General features: G+C 35.0%; 1 protein-coding gene across 2 annotated transcripts in view; it reads left to right on the forward strand.

Moving 5' to 3' along the window:
* The first annotated feature begins 1,977 nt into the window (after positions 1-1,977).
* The window catches only part of CDH18 (cadherin 18), a 1,048,863-nt gene continuing 1,031,886 nt past the window's right edge, over positions 1,978-18,954 (forward strand). The window contains exon 1 of one of the 2 annotated variants that reach the window (XR_012131738.1): positions 1,978-2,306. The gene's annotated coding sequence lies outside the window, so the exon portion shown is untranslated. The remainder of the gene's footprint in view (positions 2,307-18,954) is intronic. The other variant, XM_073237622.1, reaches the window with a different exon arrangement.

Below are 18,954 nucleotides of genomic sequence, written 5' to 3' on the forward strand. Positions count from 1 at the left end.
CCCTCTCCTCTTTAAGCGTTTTTCCTTTGCCTGTAAAATCTTTGTTATTGTCTTTGATCATTCATTGTGAATGCCATGTTTTTCTCAGGGTTTTTCTGTTCTCCTAGAGGAGGTATGATGTTGCTCTCAAGTACTTACTGCTCTTTGAACTACTGATAAAGCAGGTAATAATCACTCTCCCTTGTATTTGGTTTATTGGAGAATTCCTTATCTACCCACTAGCCTGAAAGCTCCTGGAAGATTGACTACTGCTTTTACAGTACACTGAAAATAGGGAGAATACAAAGAAGCCTGCTCTCTTCTTAATTACTTTTCTATTACTGAAAGTACAAGGCCAGATACAAAGAGTTGCTCAATAAATACTTGCTGAACTGAGTCAATTAAATCAAGGAAGTTTGCCTCTAATAAATGTTATAACGCTTTATAATTTGGACTCTAATTGAATGTAACTCCATGACCATACTATCTATAGCCTTCTCGGTCCCTGTTTACAAGACATTTTGGCATGTATTACAAACTTTTGTTTGTATTATATGATGTTGAACGTTGGAACTACAATGACTACTGCCTGAAATTTAATTCCAACTGGGAATTGAGGTGTAGTTAAGTATTCCTATACAATTCACTTCAATGAGTGCAGTAATGCATTATTACAAAGAAAGAGTAACTAAAAGGTTGGTTGACCAAGCAGTGTGAAATTGAGATAAGCAATCATCTCCTAATCAGAAATTAAGAAAGACTACATTACTAGGGTCTGGTTAAGTGTTGGAGGAGGTCATCAAGGGGACGTGACCGCAGGTGATGTGCCTCCTCCCTGCCCTGAATTGTCCCTTCTACCCACCATTCCCACAGTAGGAACCATTTTCAAGGAAACAATTTCACGAGGGCCAGGTACTGTTGAGACTGTCTGGACTATATACATGACTGTAGGCAGGTAAGGCCTCTAGAAACTTTCAAGATTCTAATAGGTGGTCCGTGTAGCTACCCTTCTTACCGCCACCCAAGGCTTAGGCAAGTTCCCTTGCTTGCTGAACCTGCCACCAGCCAGTCTGGAGTGGCCTGCCTCTTCCTTGTGTCCCTTATCCTCCGTGTACGGGGAGCCAGTTTACAAACTAGTGCTAAATTGACCCCAAATATCATTTTTCCCCTTCCCCCTGGTAGCATTTAGGAAATGAAAACCCAGTCTGGTCTTGAATGGTTTGTTTCATGCCTCATTACTACTGTCGGTTATAACACTGGAGCAGTGAATGTGTCACTTTAAGAGGAAAACCTTAGCCTGGAACGGATGAATCAGGTGTGAAATGCTCTATTTGATATATTTAGACGGATCCTTTTGTAGATTTATGCTTTAAAATTGAAGAAAGAACATTTTATACACTGAAGTCTGATTCAAGCTGTAGCTCAAAAATATCTACAAACACTGCCCCTCTTTCCTTATGAAAAACAGAAATATAGATCACTATTTTTCTATAGTAAAATGCATGACTTTTAACATCAATCAATATAAGGGGGTACTCTAGTGACCCAAGCCATACAGGCTACTGAAGCCATTGCTGTTGCTAGCAAAAAGCATTTGGCAGTGTAGGCAATTCTGCTTCTAAATTTTCTCTTATGTATTTGAATTACAATGATTTTATCACACATGCAACTCTGCACTAATTCCTAAATGATGATGGATAGCAGGTGTGTCATTATAATTTGATGTCAGCTGGAAAAGAAGGGGTAAATTTTAAAAATGCAAGAACCTGCAATAACAGCTTGCTTCAAGTCTCTGCTCTCTCAAGCCCTATCTCTAAGGGAGATAAAATAATGAAAAATACTTGGCTAAACTGCTGGCAAAACTCTTGTTTGTACGACTCGTGCAAAAGACCCCTGGGACTAGCAGTAGAATCCTTGCTGTTGATAGGCTGGTTAAATAGAGGACTGTTAGCTTCAGAAAGGCTAGATTGATTACACGGCAGCAGGAGCTGGACTCAGAGCTGAGTGAGCGTCAGGGTGAAAAGGAGAGGGGAACGTGAGGGGCGGAGGGAGGCAGGGCACGTTCCTGTTCCCTGGCAGCGCTGTGTGACTGCTTGGGCAGATTACCTTGCTTTGTAGCCCCCTCAGTCAACAACTTACTGAGGTGCCTTTTCTTTTACGAGAGGATGTCAGCTACGAGCCCCAGCAAGAAATAACAGCCTTCACCTTGGAATAGTTCATCTCACTCCTGCATCACTAAAGAGGATTGTGAAAAGAAAACAACAGTCAAGTCCCCTTTCCAGCCCCATTCTGTTCCAGGATTGAACAGAAACAGTTACATGCTCCAGGTAAGGAAATAAAATTTTTATCTCTGGATTCTTTTTGGTCATTCACAGTAAAATGAATCACAGCTTCATGTGTTTTCAAAACTGAGTTTGCAGTGATGTGTTAGAGTCAATGCAATACATAGGCATGTGGATTTTAAAATGTGTTGTTGTATGTTTGTAAGAATATCTTTGATGTTTTATCTCTGGGTACATACAAGTTTCTTTTTATAAGACCAGAAGATTATAAGTTTATGTAGCTGATACTCTGTATGAAGAAGAGAAATAAGCAATGTCCATACTAAAAAGAGCAGTTTTGGTGACAACCTTAAAATATGTTTACATATAATGTTCTTAACTATTAAATAACTTTGGGAAATAATAGCATATCATGAAAGGACTATTACTGTGTTAAATGGCTACTTTTGTATGTCATGCATAGAAGCCACTCTATGCTTTTCCATGACTGTCAGGGATTTTTTTCTTATTCTTCTTAAATCTGTCTTTTGATTGCAGTCTTAACTCTTCGATATAAACATGATGTGTCTTAATGATGTGACATTAGACTGCCATCTTATTATGTGTAAGCTTTTGATTGCTAGCATTTGATCTTAAAGTACAGAGCTAAGGCAAAGAAATAAGAATGGAGATGTTCAGCTTTTCTAGAGTTCATAGCTGGAGCTGCAGTCCCATCAATTAATGCTTGCAGTGTCAACTGGTAAAGTGTGAACATATAGGAACTTCGCACATACTAAATTATCTGCCGGTAACAGGATTATTATTTTTTTTTTGAGGAAAGAGATTGGATAGAATATGAATAATGGGTTAGAGCAATGCAGTACTGATGGGGCTGATTGACCTTAGGTGTATAGGTCACAGATGTCAACTGTTAAGGAGACAGCATTCTGCTATCAGAAGAAGAGGGTTTATTTCAATCTTACTCAAATGAAACTGGTTTATGACCTTTATTACGTCAATTTATTTGCTTTTGAATCAATGAGCAGTGATATTTTATCCCAAGATCTGTTTTGAGTGGACTTTTGAGTGAGGTTTTCTGAGTCACTGCTCTAATTAAAGATCACATTGCTATCTGTGATAAGTCAGCAAAACTTTTTACTATGTTTTCAGTGTTTCAAATAAGAACGTGATTGACAATACTCTTGGGGGCCAACATAGCTGAACTTAGGAATATTACATACCCTGACTGCCTGTACTTGTATGGGTGTTTCACCCTTGCTTATATTTTAAGTATAACTTTATATTTGAGGAAAATAATTCTTCATGATATCTATTTTGTCTTTCAAATGTGGAATACTGTTTTAATTAGTCATAAAATATAAATTCTATACCTACCTGGGTGTTTCTACTTACAATAACCATATCAGCAGTGAATTTAAATTTTGTTAAGTAGAATTTGTCTAAAGGAATAGAAATGTGTATTAGAGAATATTGAATGTTTTTATCTTTGAACTGAGTCATTTGAAAAAAAAATGTACCCATCTCTTTTGAGTATATGTTTTAGAGATTAATGCCAAACTATTGATTGGGGAGGGTGTCAGGCACTGTGGGTCATGCATTATATGTATACAGTAGCAATTTATATCAAGTACATATGCAGCTTTTATTATAAATCTATTAATTATCTTGCTTAATTATTGATTTGCTTATATTACATTGAGTATGCTAATTTTCTATGCAACTTACCCCAAATTGTGTTTTTAATTCTTCCACTTTATTGTTTATGCAAACAATCTGACATATCTCTCCAAAGGATAAAATTAGGATTTAACTAATTCATCTAGTCATCTTTCAATATAGTACACCAAGTTATTTAAAATTCCATCATTTTTGCTGCAATAATCTTAACTATCTAACCTATTTATACAGTACAGTTTCCTTATAGCACTCATTTATGAGTTACATTGAAGAACAAATTATCTATTGAATTGTATGCTTTTTTATGAGACCATTCATATTTTAACATGGGTAGATGTAAGCACCCTTACTTAATTTTTTTCTATGAATAGGTATGGTTTTTGGTTAAAAAGACTTTAAAAATAATTTCTTAAACTCTATGCCTCTTGTACTTAGGTATTTTTTTTAGCTTACACTCTATTGCCTTTTTCTGTTATCTTACACCTTCTGTGATTACTCCTATAAGGGATTTGATTCCCCAATCTTCTTAAAAAGAAATTGTCTCAGGAAGGAAATAAAGCAAGTTCTTTTTAAAACAACAATTCTCACTTTCCAACTATAATTCATGTGTCACCTGCATTTCAGATTAGTGCTCTTCTGTGAACACCATTGCGGAAGACAAGGGTCCTAGCAGTCATGTGTATAAGCATGTCTGAGTCTAAACCGAGCTATTGAATTATTCAATTCAGCTTAGGAATTCTTTCTTTTCTTTGTGTTTTTGAGAGGGCTCAGTTTGACATTTTATTCAAACTTCCATTCACTGTGATGGTATCAGATTTCTTTCCTGATTACTCATTTTGGCCATAGTGAACAAACAAGAATTCAGGAAGTACATCTTCAGTTTTTATAGAAAGCTGAACCGTTAGGGGGCTCTTTCTTCCTGTGTTATACTCAGCAAAGCTCTGAGAGAGGTGACACTGCTTTCTTATTTTCTCTATTTTTAAATTGTGAGTACCACTTGAAGTAGTTTTCCCCTACTCCTCACAAAAGGAACATTTCAAATCAAGAATTCCTTATTTTCACAGGAAAGTGAATTTATCCTGTGTTGTCTAAATTAATTCTCTTTAAAATATTCTTGCATATAAGTTGATTCATCTTTGAAAATAACAATGGCTTGAAATATTAAAATGACCAGTTTCAGGCAAATTTAAAGACTATATGTTATGCAACTAGTATCATAAGAAATCTTAAAATGAGGACAAATGGAAAGGCAGAAACTTCCTTTCAATTGTCTGCAGATATCTGTGAACAGTACAGAAAAAATGAATGACTCTGGGCTCATGTGCAGTTTGCTTTCAGCAGAAAACAGCAGGCAGCTAAAAGGGAACATTACTTGTTTCTTACAGAAATAGACATGGAAGAATAAAAAATAATGGGAAGGTTTCTCTATCTATACACATGTAGCAAATGTATTTTTTAATTCCAAAATTGTTTTCTTCACTATCCTATAAGTAATTTTCATAAATATACATAGACGGTAATACAAGGGTTGATTATGGGGGGGAAAGGGTGTTTCTTGTATTATTTTAAAAATCTATACATCTTGAATCACACTGCAGACTTTCTTAATAAATAGAAACACAGTCCCCCCATCTCCACAGCAGCTAAAGATGTCCTCTCACGGCAGGACTTGTTTGGGATAAGTCAACACCTAACAAGGTGTCTATACAAAAGCAATCTGTTTAGTGGGTCTAGGCATTTCATCAGATGAAGACAGGTCCATGGAATGAGAAAGAAGTGACAGGCATCTGAGAGAGATTTCTTTTGGGGAGTGAGAGAAGAGGAAGGATTCTGAGCAATGAATCACAGAATTCAATCCCATATTGAAAGGCTCAGTGATTTATCAGGGTAGAAGAGTAGTTGCTTAAAGAAAATGGAAAGATGGAAATGATACAGATATTTCCTTTCTGGTGCTTTGAAAGTGAATATGCGAGGATGTATTCTTTGAAAATCTACAGATGTTGAAAGGGGTGAATTTTGAATGTAACTAGGATAATATACAGTTATGTAGGGATAATTTCAAGTCCACCAGGAACAAGTCTGTATATACTCTAAAGCAGTTTTGATTTGAGTGGGACTCCTAATGCTACAGATTTGATGTAACAGTATGAAAACATTTTAAGAAATTTAAATTTCTTCTAGAGAAAAGATTGTTTTATGTTAAAGTAGAATAGCATTGAGATGAAGACAGAGGTAAAACTGAAAATAAGACAAAGAAATGCAAATGTATTGACTGCACATGAAATTTTTTAATGTTGCAAAATTTTATCCAGAACAAAGAGACAGATGTAACAATGCAAGTTAAATATTCATGTTTTCTCTTTGACGTAGAAAGATATGGAAATGCCATTGATGTGTACATTCATAAGGTACAAAGAGAAAGCGCTATAGAGATGTACAAAGTAGGAAAATCAGTAACTGCTTATAGGTAACTACTGATATTATGGCCTAATATCACCCTTTCAAAGGAAGCAAGATAGCTCATTCCTATTGAGTTTAACCTAATGGAGGAGATACATGATTTCAGTAATTAAAAAGCATCAATATGTTTATCTTCAATGCTGGTGTTGTTTCTCTCACCAGTGAACTAAACGGCACTCTGCAAAATCGCCCTTTAACCTTTCCATCATTGTGAAACCAAGTTTGTTTATGGTTAGGTGAGGATGTCTGTGTATGTGTTTGGGAGTAGTTGTTTTAAGAGCTTGACTAACATGAAAATGTAATCACCTTTACTGTGACATGATTTGTGCCCTGACTCTTCCACTTCCTACTTTAATAAGTTATTCTCACTGTATTCAATCCCTTCCTCACCACCGTACACACACAGACACACACACAGACAATATGATTATCTCTGGTTGTTTTATATTGGAATTTGCTTAGATATGATCTTAGATCAGTCCATATTATGCCTTTTCTAACACATTTGTTTCCAGTCCATTAGAACTGTGAGTTGCATCATGTAACTAAATCCTTAAACCTTGTTGTTTACCAAATTCCAGTCACTCTAAATTGTGAAGGAGAGGATTTGGGCACAGAATTACTGAGACTAATGGAGCATAATGTATTATAACAGGACATCCATATTTTTATTAATAGAATGGTTAAGATGTAGACTGGAAGAATGACCGTTATTAATTGTCTACTAGATATTCTAATGTTACTCATCTCCAATTATCCACTCTCACCCATGCTTGGCAGCAATAAAGTAGGAGAAGATCCATAGTGAACCATGGTGTATAACAAAGAATATTTTAGAGCAGACATGGTAAATGGCTTTCAAACATCTATGACATATCCATTTTTTAAATGAATATACTTAAATTTTTTATCAGTTTCAGGTTTTTACTGAGAAATGAAAGAACATAGAGTTCCCATTTAGCCCCTCACCTCTATCTCCCCTCCCCTACCAGTTTACCTATATTAACACCTCCCATCTATGTGGTACTTTGGTTATAGTTAATGGGCCATTATTGATAAAGTATAATTCACTAAAGTCCATTGTTTATATTAGAATTCACTCTTTGTCATGTATGTTCTATAGGTTTTGACAAATGTGTAATGACACGTATATCCACTATATATTTACACACTGAGCAGTTCCAATACCTTAAAATACCCCTGTGCCCCATCTGAATGGGTTGCCCCCTGTCTCCCTTCCCAGACTCCAACCTCTGATCTCTTTTTTACTGTCTCCATAGTTTTAACTTTACAAGAATGTCATGCTGTTGGAATCACACAATGTGCAGGCTTTTCAGATTGGCTTCTTTCACTAGCAATATGCATTTACTGTAAAGTTCCTCCCTGTCTTTTTGAGGCTTGATAGCTCATTTCTTCTCATTGCTGAAAATATTCCACTGTACACATTAGCCAATTTATTTGTCCCTGTATACACTGAAAGGCATCTTGGTTGCTTCCAAGTTTTGGCAATTATGAATAAAGCTACTGAAAACACCCATGTGCAGGTTTTTGTGTAGATGAAAGTTCTCAATTCATTTGGGTAAATATTGATGAGCATGATTGCTTCTTCATATGGTAAGAATGTGTTTAGTCTTGTAAGAAACAGTCAAATTGTCTTCCAAAGTGGATGTAAAATTTTGCATTCCCACCAGCAATGACTAAGAGCTTCTGGTTGCTCTGCACATTGCCAGAATTTGATGTTGTCAGTGTTCTGGATTTTAGTCAAATAGATATATAATATATCTTGCTATTTTTGACATATAGTTTTGATTGGTAACATGTTGAGAATAATTGTAAGGCACATCATGGTCTTCAGGAAACATGTCCTGAACCAGTTGGCAATATTTCCTTGCCAAATTGCTTTTTGTTTTCCCTTTACAGGATAGGATTTTTTTTTTTGTGTGTGTGTGTGTGTGTGGAGGGAGCAGCAAGATAGTCCATAACTTATACCACTCATTAGCTACTCATAATTTAGGGTTCTAGTGGAATGAGTGTATAAATTAAAACAAACAAGTAATTCAATTCCATATTTGTCAATTATCAAACAGTAACAATAAGTTTCTATTTTTAAAGCACTATGATTGAATTAAGGGATACAAGTCAGCATTTTCAGTTCCATATTGAACTTTCTAGCCGTATTTCTCTTGTGGGTAAAAATAGCTAGCTTCATATTGTTTATAATAGAAATCCAATATTCAGGTATACGTAGATTCTTCATAATCTGGCTTTGACTAAAACTTCTGACATTATTGCTGATTACTCTGAACTCAAGCTAAGCTAAATTTTCCCTCTTCACCAAAGTGCTCTCAACTTTTGCCTGTACTAGTCTTCCAGATATAACTGGCCTTCCTTACCTTCTCTAATAATTCAGACATTACCAATCTTTCTACAAACTATATATAATCCGTCTAGTCTTAACCACATAAACCCGCATTGTTAACTAAACATTTACCATGTCTGTATGACATCCTTCTATTCAATCTGTATGATTCAGAAAGGGAAAGAAAATCCTTTGCATTAATTTTTTCAGTCCTCAAAGTGCAATCAATGTTCATGCCACTTATTAATGCATATTAAAGCAATAAATTAAACAATTGCTTTTATTAGTGTAAAGTATGTACATGATTTTTGAAAATGTATCTCCAATTTCTTTTTTCCCCTAAAATAGTAGCAATCTAGTTGAGGAAAACTCATATGTTCTAAGCTTTACATGATGGTAGCTACCTGTAAGCTATCTACGAAGGTACCTACCAAGTTAGCCATGCCACTTAACTGCTCTGTGCCTGCTTTCCTGTTTACTCGCTGGAACAATATGCAGTTGTAGTATGGAAGTTAAGCTACCATATAAATGCATCTTTTGCGTATACAAAGTGCTATGGCTGAATATAGGGTCATTATGCAGTAAATATTATTAGATATACATCAGAAAACACAATTTAAAATCTTTGCTAAAGGAAAGCACTCAATGGCAGAGTATAAGGTGGAGATTAGTTTATGCTCCTTTTTTGGAGCATTAATTTGAATTTAAAAGATGTTGAAATAAGAGCCAAAGGATTGGACTATTTTGCTAACACACTAATTAAATTTTGAAGGTCTCTTGAAATTGCACAGATAAAGGTATATCTGAAGCATAAATAAAACCCCCAGTCTCTGAAGATGTTTAAAAGTCTTGCAAAAGCACAGACAGGAAAGGTAAAATGCCATTGTCTGCTGAGTCACCATCTCCTTCTCTGGGGGTGGGTATGTGTGCTGGCATATTTATTCCTTGTAAATTGACTGCCCTTTCTTGACATTCATTCAATAATTTATATGTGCTTTTAATACTCTTTTTCAAAAAGTTTAGTTGTCGGCTAGTAGAGGTACCCAGGGTATCATTTATACCATCTAGTTATCACATGCTTCCATCATAAATCAATGCAACTTTAACTTCTTGCCTGGAAATAGAAAACTTCTCAGTTCATTGCCAAGAATACTCCTAGATAAACCCTTTGTTCAACATACTGAGGACAGAATACTTTGACCCACAGCAACAAAATTATCACTCAGAACACTGGAGGTTTACCAGAGTAAATTTCTGAAGCCCAATTTTGAAATTCATATGAGACCGGAGAAAAAGAGAAAGAAGAGTTAAATAGCAAACTCAGTTTTTTCTGTCACTGAAGCCAATTGTTCTTCTAAACACTAGGTTATTGCCCTTCTTACTCTAGGTCTTTAAAGAAGTGTTTTGTTTTGTTTTTACATTTGTAAGCCTGAGTTTCATTTTCCTTATCACAAAAATGTTAACAGTATTTATCTTATTAGAATCACTTAAGGGTTCAATAGGATCATACAACTAAAAAGCCTACAAGAGTGACTGACATATTCACAGTCATCCAAACAACAGTAGGACTGACATTTACATTAAATGCTTTTGAATCCACGGTGCTCAAAAATTGATCTAAAATGCCTTCTTATTATCATTCATTCAGCCATTCAAGAAATATTACTGGGCTGCTAATAGGTATGAAATTTTATTTTTAACTATTGGAGTAGCTATAAAGATGGATAAAGAATAGTCTAGGGGTTCCCCATGTAGGAGACAAACCATAAAATTATGCCAATGCATGAACTATTGTTTTTTTTTTTACCTCCAAAATTGCCCCTGCATCCTCCAAAGTGAGAGCGGAGGATCTGCAATCATTTCTCCTTTTCCTGCTTGCTGCCCCTGCAGTTCTGCCAGGGAAGCACTAAAGGGAGACAGGAGGTGGAAAGATGGAGAAGGGTTGTCCTTTCCTTTATGCTTGCTGCTCTTGTCAGCGGTACCTGCACCCAGTACAGCGCTCTTCACCTCGGCTGCAGCCACTGGTTCAAGTAGCGTTTGCTTCCTGTCTTCAGCTGCTTCTAGAATTCAGGACACCGCCGGCCCTGCCGCCTCAGTGGCTTCAATACCAGGCAAGCAGTGCCCGTTCCCTCCCACCAAGGGGCCCCTTCTCCATCTTACAGGTCCTGAAATCCTTAATAAATAGTCCTTGAGAAAGCAAAATATTGCAAAGTCCTTTGTTTCAAAAAAAAACTGGGGAAAATACTTCAAAACAGAGTATACACAATAAGTTTCCTCACATCATTTTTTTTAAGTATTTATTTGCATCTGAAAGAAACCCAAGAATCATTCTTTGTTTTCCCTGGGTCCGCCATGTAGTCTTCTGTACCTCACTGCTTTCTTCTTGAACTTTCAGTCTTCCAACATACGTATTAAATGTTGTATTAAAATAACCATTGTGATTTCTGTTCTCCTGACTCAGTATTGACAAAGTTGACACTTTAAATTGATGCACAAAGTGTTGATAACAAAAATGGAGTGGGATATCAGTGTTGGGTTGGAAAACTGATTTGATCATGTCCTTGACCTTGAGCACAGTTCTGAGATATTTGCTAATGGTAAACAGGATGCTAGTAATCTAGAGCATGCACTGGCTTCCCAATTAATCAAATAACCTACCATGTTTACTTGTGATGAAGGACCCTCTAAAGCAAAGCTCCAGAAGCCAACTCCTTACTGTCCATTACGATTTATTCATAATAGTGATTACAGGACTATAAAGTGGGATAATTGTTTTAACTACATTTGAGAGCTTGCAGATAAACAAACAAGAAAAACAAACCATACATAAGCTCATGGTTATAAATTGTTAGATCAGATCATTGCAAGAAAATCAGGCAGCTTCTAAACCCATCTGAATGGATTGAGATTAAGCTGAGGAATATAAAACCCTGAATTCCTCTAAACCTTTCTCATCAGTGGAAGAAACCGTACTTGCACTGACTGAGACTAGCTTTCCCTTCCTTGGTGATCCTATAATAACTTACCTGAGGCACCTGCCCTGCAAAGTTTGCCTATTTTTCTCAGGAATTGTCCTCCCCACTTGTTATTTCATGGCCCATAATTATAGTCAGAGCAATTCTAGCGCTCAGCATGCTCTAGAAAGACTCATAAAAATCTGACCTACAAGAAAGAAATTTATACTTAAAAATAATTGCAAGATTTGCTAACTGATACCAGCAAAACTTCCAGGGAGTGCGTGAGATACTGTATGCTAAGAGCATTAGACAAAGGATGACACAATGCAGTAGGGTATTGGGCTGAATTTATCAATATGGTTGCACCTAACCGGGATTCTCTATTTAATAGGTTCAACTGCACATCTGAAAGCACACTAGGAGTTTCCTAAGTGGGTTGGCTGAAATGTATACTCACCAATGACCTACATTCAAGGAGTTTGAAATACCATAATTCATTTATCAAATATAGAAGAAAGAATGCAAAGCCTTAGAGAGATGGATTGTTGAAGTAGATTTATTATGTGCAAGCTGCCTCCCTACTCTTCCTCCTGGCTGCTACCTGGAGAACTCAGAGGATAATCTTTTCGTGAAAGCATTGAAAAACAATAGCAGGTGAGGGTACCAGGCATTTTGAGTACCACTTGAAACATTTTATGGTGCTATACACAGCAGATCAGACACGAGAGTGTGAGATGTCACCATTGATTCTTTATTTGTTGACATTGAGATGAGCTCCTTGATATCAATAAATCAGAGGGAGGGATTCCAGAATAAAACAAGCCAAGTAGATCATTGGCAAGGCTGTGATGTCTTATCAAATAAACAATAAGAACGAGTTACAGATCAGGATGTTTTTACTTAGCTGTTGTACTTAGCACAGTAAGTGTGCTCTTTCTACTAAAATGTTACTCATAATATATATAACAACACTTTATTTTTGTCTGTGACCACAAATGTGACTTGAGTTTTCAAAATGGACAGTCATAGTATTTAGCCCAGTTCCCAAAACAAAGCCAGTTCAATTATCTGAACAGCTTGATTGACGGGCCAGTCAGTGGGTCTCCCTGAGTAAAAACCAGCCATGCTACATAAAGTATATATTGTAAATTTCCCTGCATGCTCTGTTTAAAAGAATCTGTTGTCACTCTCAGGGTGACCATACATGGAGGAGAAGCAAATATCAATCCCTGAAAAGTTACTATCTTGCTCTGTTGCTAATTTCTGATGACCCAGAATGGAAGATTGTGGTGGTCAAGTGACACATGAAATTTTGAACTACGTTTGAATCACAGTGGGCTGTTATTCTGTTAATCCACTCTGTACTTCTTTCCCTAACTCCTGAAAATATACTTAATATAAGAATAATTGGCTAATAGCAACATCCTTACATTAGATTTCTGATCCTTAAAGTGAAGATTTAATGGAGGGAAGAGCCAAGTGAAATTTTGGGGAATCTTCTCTGTTCCAAATGGCAAACATAATATAGAATGTAATAATTGCTAATTTTTTTAATGCAAGATGCTTTGCAAAACGTGACACAATAAAGAAGAAATCATATATGTTTTTCTTTTCTCAATCTGAAAAGGGAGTCCAGTGAAGTTGATTTTGAGTTGTCTTTAATATAGAAGGATGTATAAAAGAATTGTGGGGAGAGGAAAGATATTCAGAATGCTCATGGAGGGTAGGGAAAGGTACATGTTGCTCAGCATGGCTGGAATGTGAGGTCTTCATGAGGATATAGGGGCTACTCTACCTTGAAAAATAGTAGACAGGTAAACAGATTATCAAAGTGTATTATGTATTATACTAAGGAATATGTACTTTGTGGATAAGTCTTTAAATGTTTTTAAATTCATGGGGTAATATGATTTGACTTGACAAAAAGATGTAAGTAGTTATCTTTAATGTTAATAATAAAATACACATGCTCTGGGTCCTTTCTGTAATTGGAGAATGAGGGGAAAATATGTTGGATATAGGCTTCTTATGAGCTTCTCCTACTTCAGATTTTAGCCTGAGTTAGGTTCAAGTTCCATTTTGTTTTGGCTAATCACAGGAGTTTAAGGAGCTTTGTTGAGACCAGTATTGTACTAGATCTAATAAATATAAATTAGTTGCCTAAAGCAATAGAACATCCTCAACATACCAGTATTTTATGCATGCTAAGCACACTTTAGATCTATCACAACCAACTGTTCAATTTAAGTTTGTGACTGAGTATCTGAAATGCAGCAGCAAAAGTTTTCAAGCCCAATGAATATTAACATTTAAGTAGTTTCACTTTTGATTTCATTTATTTTTAAAAAGTTGTATTCCATATCAATAATTAAATGGAAGAATATTGATGAGTCACTCAAGACCTGGCTACGTATATTCAAACTATATAAAGTAACATATTTATTCTGTTAAAGATTGAAACAGTTCTCCAAAATGTTGATGAAACAGCTCATCAACCAAGGAAAAGTTGTTAATTTAGAATATTTTAACTCATAAATATTAGACTCTGTTAATGTGTTGAGTTGATACTTTCTTATATGTGCTCTTATAAACTTAGGAAAAGACTTCCTATTCACCCCAAAATGCTTCTCCCCATTCTACCCTTCCCCATGTTTTTCAACTCTGTGGTGTTGGAAAAATAAAGATATTTGTCATAGAGTCACATGCAGTTTTGCTGTCATGCTAAGAAGTCCTGTACTAATGATCAATTCAGTGTGATGTCAGACCTTGTCACTTTTTGAGTTAGGTTCTCCATATGTTGTATAAATAATTTTCTAGGTTAGAATAGTTAGTATATTGTGGTAAGAAAAACTTTTGCAACTCTAAGTAAGTAAGTAAAGTATCTAAGTATGTAATCATGTACCTGTAGAATTAACGTTAACTAGGAGTTTGGTAGAAATGGTAGAAAAACACTAGAGTTGACTGAATTAGTATCTGCATTTTATCAATATCCCTAGGTCTTCATAGGTATATTAAAGATGGAGAAGTACTAAACAAAATTAGTTAATCTATGATTTAAACTTGATGGTATTATTTTTATAAGGTGATACTAGTATGTCTTTCAATATTTTTATATAAAGTATACTGACTGGAATTGATTTTTGGTAGCCATGCCTTTATATACTTCACATTATTAAAATATTAATAACCCCATTTCACATTTTGCTTAATAACTGAGGTACATAAACTGCTCTAAAGTGTTTGCTAATATATTCTCCCACTCTGATTCTAGGAAGATTCCTTAGGTATTACCAAAAAAATAATATCTAGTATTCCTTTGTGTATAGAAATAAACTCATATTGTTCTTTTCCCCAAGCAATTTTAAAACTCTTGATACCAATTTCTATTTCTTCTTTCAAGAGTTTATTACATATGTTAACTACTAATAGTGAAAATCAATTCCCATCAAATTCCTTTACCCTTTGGATTTGTGAATGTTCAAAGTAGGTCACCTATTTTCTTTTCTGTTATAGATCTCTGGTTTTTATTAGACTATGTCTTCTATGATTTTTATAATTAACAGTTTCTAATATTTTAATCATAAACCTTTGAAGTTTTATGATTGTTATAAAATAATTTCATCAGGTCTTGTTTATAATAGACAATTTGACTTGAGACTTGTACAGGTCTTAGCATAATATCATAGAATTCACATTTTCATATAAAAATGCATGGTGTTATTTTGAACATTTAGAGAAGAATGATATACTTATTTTTGGTAACTTAAATAAATGAATAACAAAGAATTACAAGATAAGAATGAGTAAATGAATTGCATATATTATCTTTTTCAACTATGAACCTGAAATTATTTAGATTAAGGAAGTCATCTTTTACTGCATATATATAAACATATATATTTTTTCTTTTAAATCCTCTCTGTTCCACCTATTTGTACCTCCTCACCAACCCTTGGTAACAACTCATCTTTTTAGTCTTCTTCATAGGTTTTGCCTTTTCAGGAATGTCATATAGTTGGAGTTATACAGTATGTAGTCTTTATAGATTAGCAGCTCCTTCCACTTAGTAATACACATTTAAGATTCTCCCATGTCTATCATGATTTGGTAGCTCATTTCTCTTCATGCTGAATCATATTTGATTTTTCTGAATATACCACAATTGATTTATCCATTCATCTGAAGGACATCATTTTTCTAAGTTGTGGCAGTTATGAATAAAACTGCTATAAACACCCATATGCAAATTTATATGTGGACATAAGTTTTCAACTGATTTGTCAGATTATATAGTTCAGTTTTGTAAGACACTGACTTCAAACTGTCTTCCAAACTGACTCTGCCATTCTGCACTTCTACCAGCAGCAAAGGAGAGTTCCTGTCATCCCACATCCCTGTCCAAATGTGCTGTTGTCAGTATTCTGGATTTTAGCTTTTCTAGTAGTGTAGAGTGGTATCTCATTGTTTTAGTTTGCATTTCCCTAGTGACATATGATGGGGTTTATTTTTCCATATGCTTATTTGCCATATGGAAATATTCTTCCATGAGGTATCTGTCAAGTCTTTGGCCCATTTTTAGATCATATTTTTTGTTTTCTAATTGCTGAATGTTAAGAGTTCTTTGTATATTTTGGATAACATTTATCAGATAGCTCTTAAATATTTTCTCCCAAGCTGTGACATCCTTTCTTATTCTCTTGATACTGAGTATTATTTTAGAATTTAGTCTTAAATTGATCACCGTACTTGACAAATATTCATTGTGTATCTTTGACAACAATAAAATTTATTTCCTAATCCATCCCAAATTTAGCCTAATGGAAAAGACAGATTTTGTTTTTAAATGGCTATAAATAGAAGTTGTTATGAATACCAGCCTATTTCTAACCACGGGATTGGGTTATAGCTGCTTGGTGTAGAAGTTGGTGGCATTTGCGATCTCTCTACTCTGGAGCTCTCTCTTTTTGAATTACCTTTGACTCTTCTTTTAATGGATATGTGTTTTCTTTTCAGTGTTTATAGACATCAGATGACTTCTAAAATATTATATCAATTCTTAGGTATTATATCTTTTATCAAATTGCATTTGATTGGAGATTTCCATTGACACCTAATAAACCAGTAAAAATATAGTGTAAGTATGACTATGGATCCAGGAATATGGAATACAGATTCTGAAAATAGAATGCCCTCTATGACTATCTAGAAGTCATGAAAGTCTGTAGGAAGATATATTATTCTAGGACAAGTCCCTTTATAAACCACGCCTGTCAAGCAAGAAACTCAGAAAACTGTGACAGCACAGGAGCCTAATGGCTGCAAGAATGCTGATTCAGTCCTTGAATTTTCCATAATGACTTCTCACCTGCACTTAGCAGCTGTTTAGTGCTTGGTTCAATGGAGCATATGATGCTGAACCAAGCCACGGGTCAATAAAGTCATTTACAATGATCAACTGTCTGAGCGAAAGAGGTGATGAATCAACCAAAACTCCTCTAGGCAACAGACCTAGCTGGGAAATTTTGCACTTTAGACAGTAACATATAATCAAATGAATCAGCAGCCTGCCCGTCTCCCTAATTAATTTTACTACCTTTGGAGAAAACATACAACAAAACTTTTAAGGGCTTTCCTCCTTTAATAGGGATGCTGGTGGTTAGATATCTAACTATGCAGAAAATCTTTATACCTTGACCTTGCAAGTATTTAGACAGTGATTTCTTGATTTTTATATTATGATGTTTTCCTGTTAGGTTGAACTAAGAAAATCTGATGTTTATAATGCAAAATGGCATTATTAGTTAATACTTCAATAAAATCATAACCTCTCTTTTTTGAGTGTGTACTAAGTTCCATGAGCCAGTTGGCTTTACACATACTCTCATTTAAACTTCACAAGAAGCTATGAAGCAGATGATGTATTTAGGAGAAGATGAGTTGATAAGAAACTAAAATGATGTTCTCAAAGTTTTAGAACTCATAGGTGACCCAATACAAATTTGAATAAAGGTCTCTCAAAGTTAAAGTCTAAGTAGCTAATTACTATATTATGAGCAAATGATGACGTGACATTTATTTAAATACTAGTTCTGAAACTTTAGTACTGTTAACTGTTTAAAAACATTCCTAAGTTATATTACATATATTCCAAGTTATTGCATGAATTGAGTAGCAACTTGTTATATTTATGTTTTAACCAAAGAGTGACAGTTATTATTGAATAACTACAGTTAATATATTTGAAGTCCAGAGAATGTGACACCATGCTAACTGCTTCCATGTACAATCTGATTTAATCCTTATGTTGACACAGGTAAGGGAGATGTTATCAAACTTTGATGAACTGATGTCTACCAGATAATCGTCTTAAGTTTGAATAGAGAGAAATATAGCCAAAATTATATAGCTTTTATGCAGAAAAATCCTGTGTTAATATAATGATTTTTTAAAAAATTCTTACATTTCTAAGTAATTTGCATTCAGGCACAACCATGAGTAACTTCAGAGATAGCTAGGAAGGTATAGTGTTGGGTCCTTTGTGAGCACTAGTCTCATCTATAAGCCCATAAACTATGTTTCTAGCTTCATATAAAGATTAATCAACTCAAGAAATATTTTTTCAGTGGCTACTTGTGTAAGGCATGAAGGCAGGTGTTGTGTAAAGTCAAAAATTTTTATAAAACAGATCCTGCCCTTTATAGTTTATAAATATTTTCTGAGGCATGATATAAACACATGCAAATGCAAATAATATAGCTCTAATTAAACGAGTGTTCAGGACAGCCAAGTGCAACTCAAACTACTGCATGGTGCATCTTAAGTGAGTCGAGCTGAGAGAAGAGAGATCACTTAGGGCTAATGCAGTCCAATAAGGCTGTAACAGGCAGAACAGATGGACTGTATATAAAGCAGATGTCACATGGGATTTCCCGTTCTTTATCAAAGTAGGATTTATTTGAAATCAGCCCATTTTCTACAGTTTCAAACAATGAGAGACCCAAGTCTTCTCTATGAGTCCTGTGAATTCCTGGAAAAGCATCAGACCCACTTAAAGGCTCTCTCAGTTTACAAAACTTCCCTGGTCTTTTTCTTTCTGAACTACATGGTTTTACACCTTTTTTTTTCTCTATCTCTTTTTGGCAACTATACAGTTTCTTCCCAGATTTCCATAAATAAAAATGTAACAACAGTCTCATGTGTCAGTTTGTGTGGACAAGAGTGTTTAATCTAAACCTGAGAG

The sequence above is a fragment of the Manis javanica genome, chromosome 1 (assembly GCF_040802235.1).
Source record: "Manis javanica isolate MJ-LG chromosome 1, MJ_LKY, whole genome shotgun sequence".
Lineage (NCBI taxonomy): Eukaryota > Metazoa > Chordata > Mammalia > Pholidota > Manidae > Manis > Manis javanica.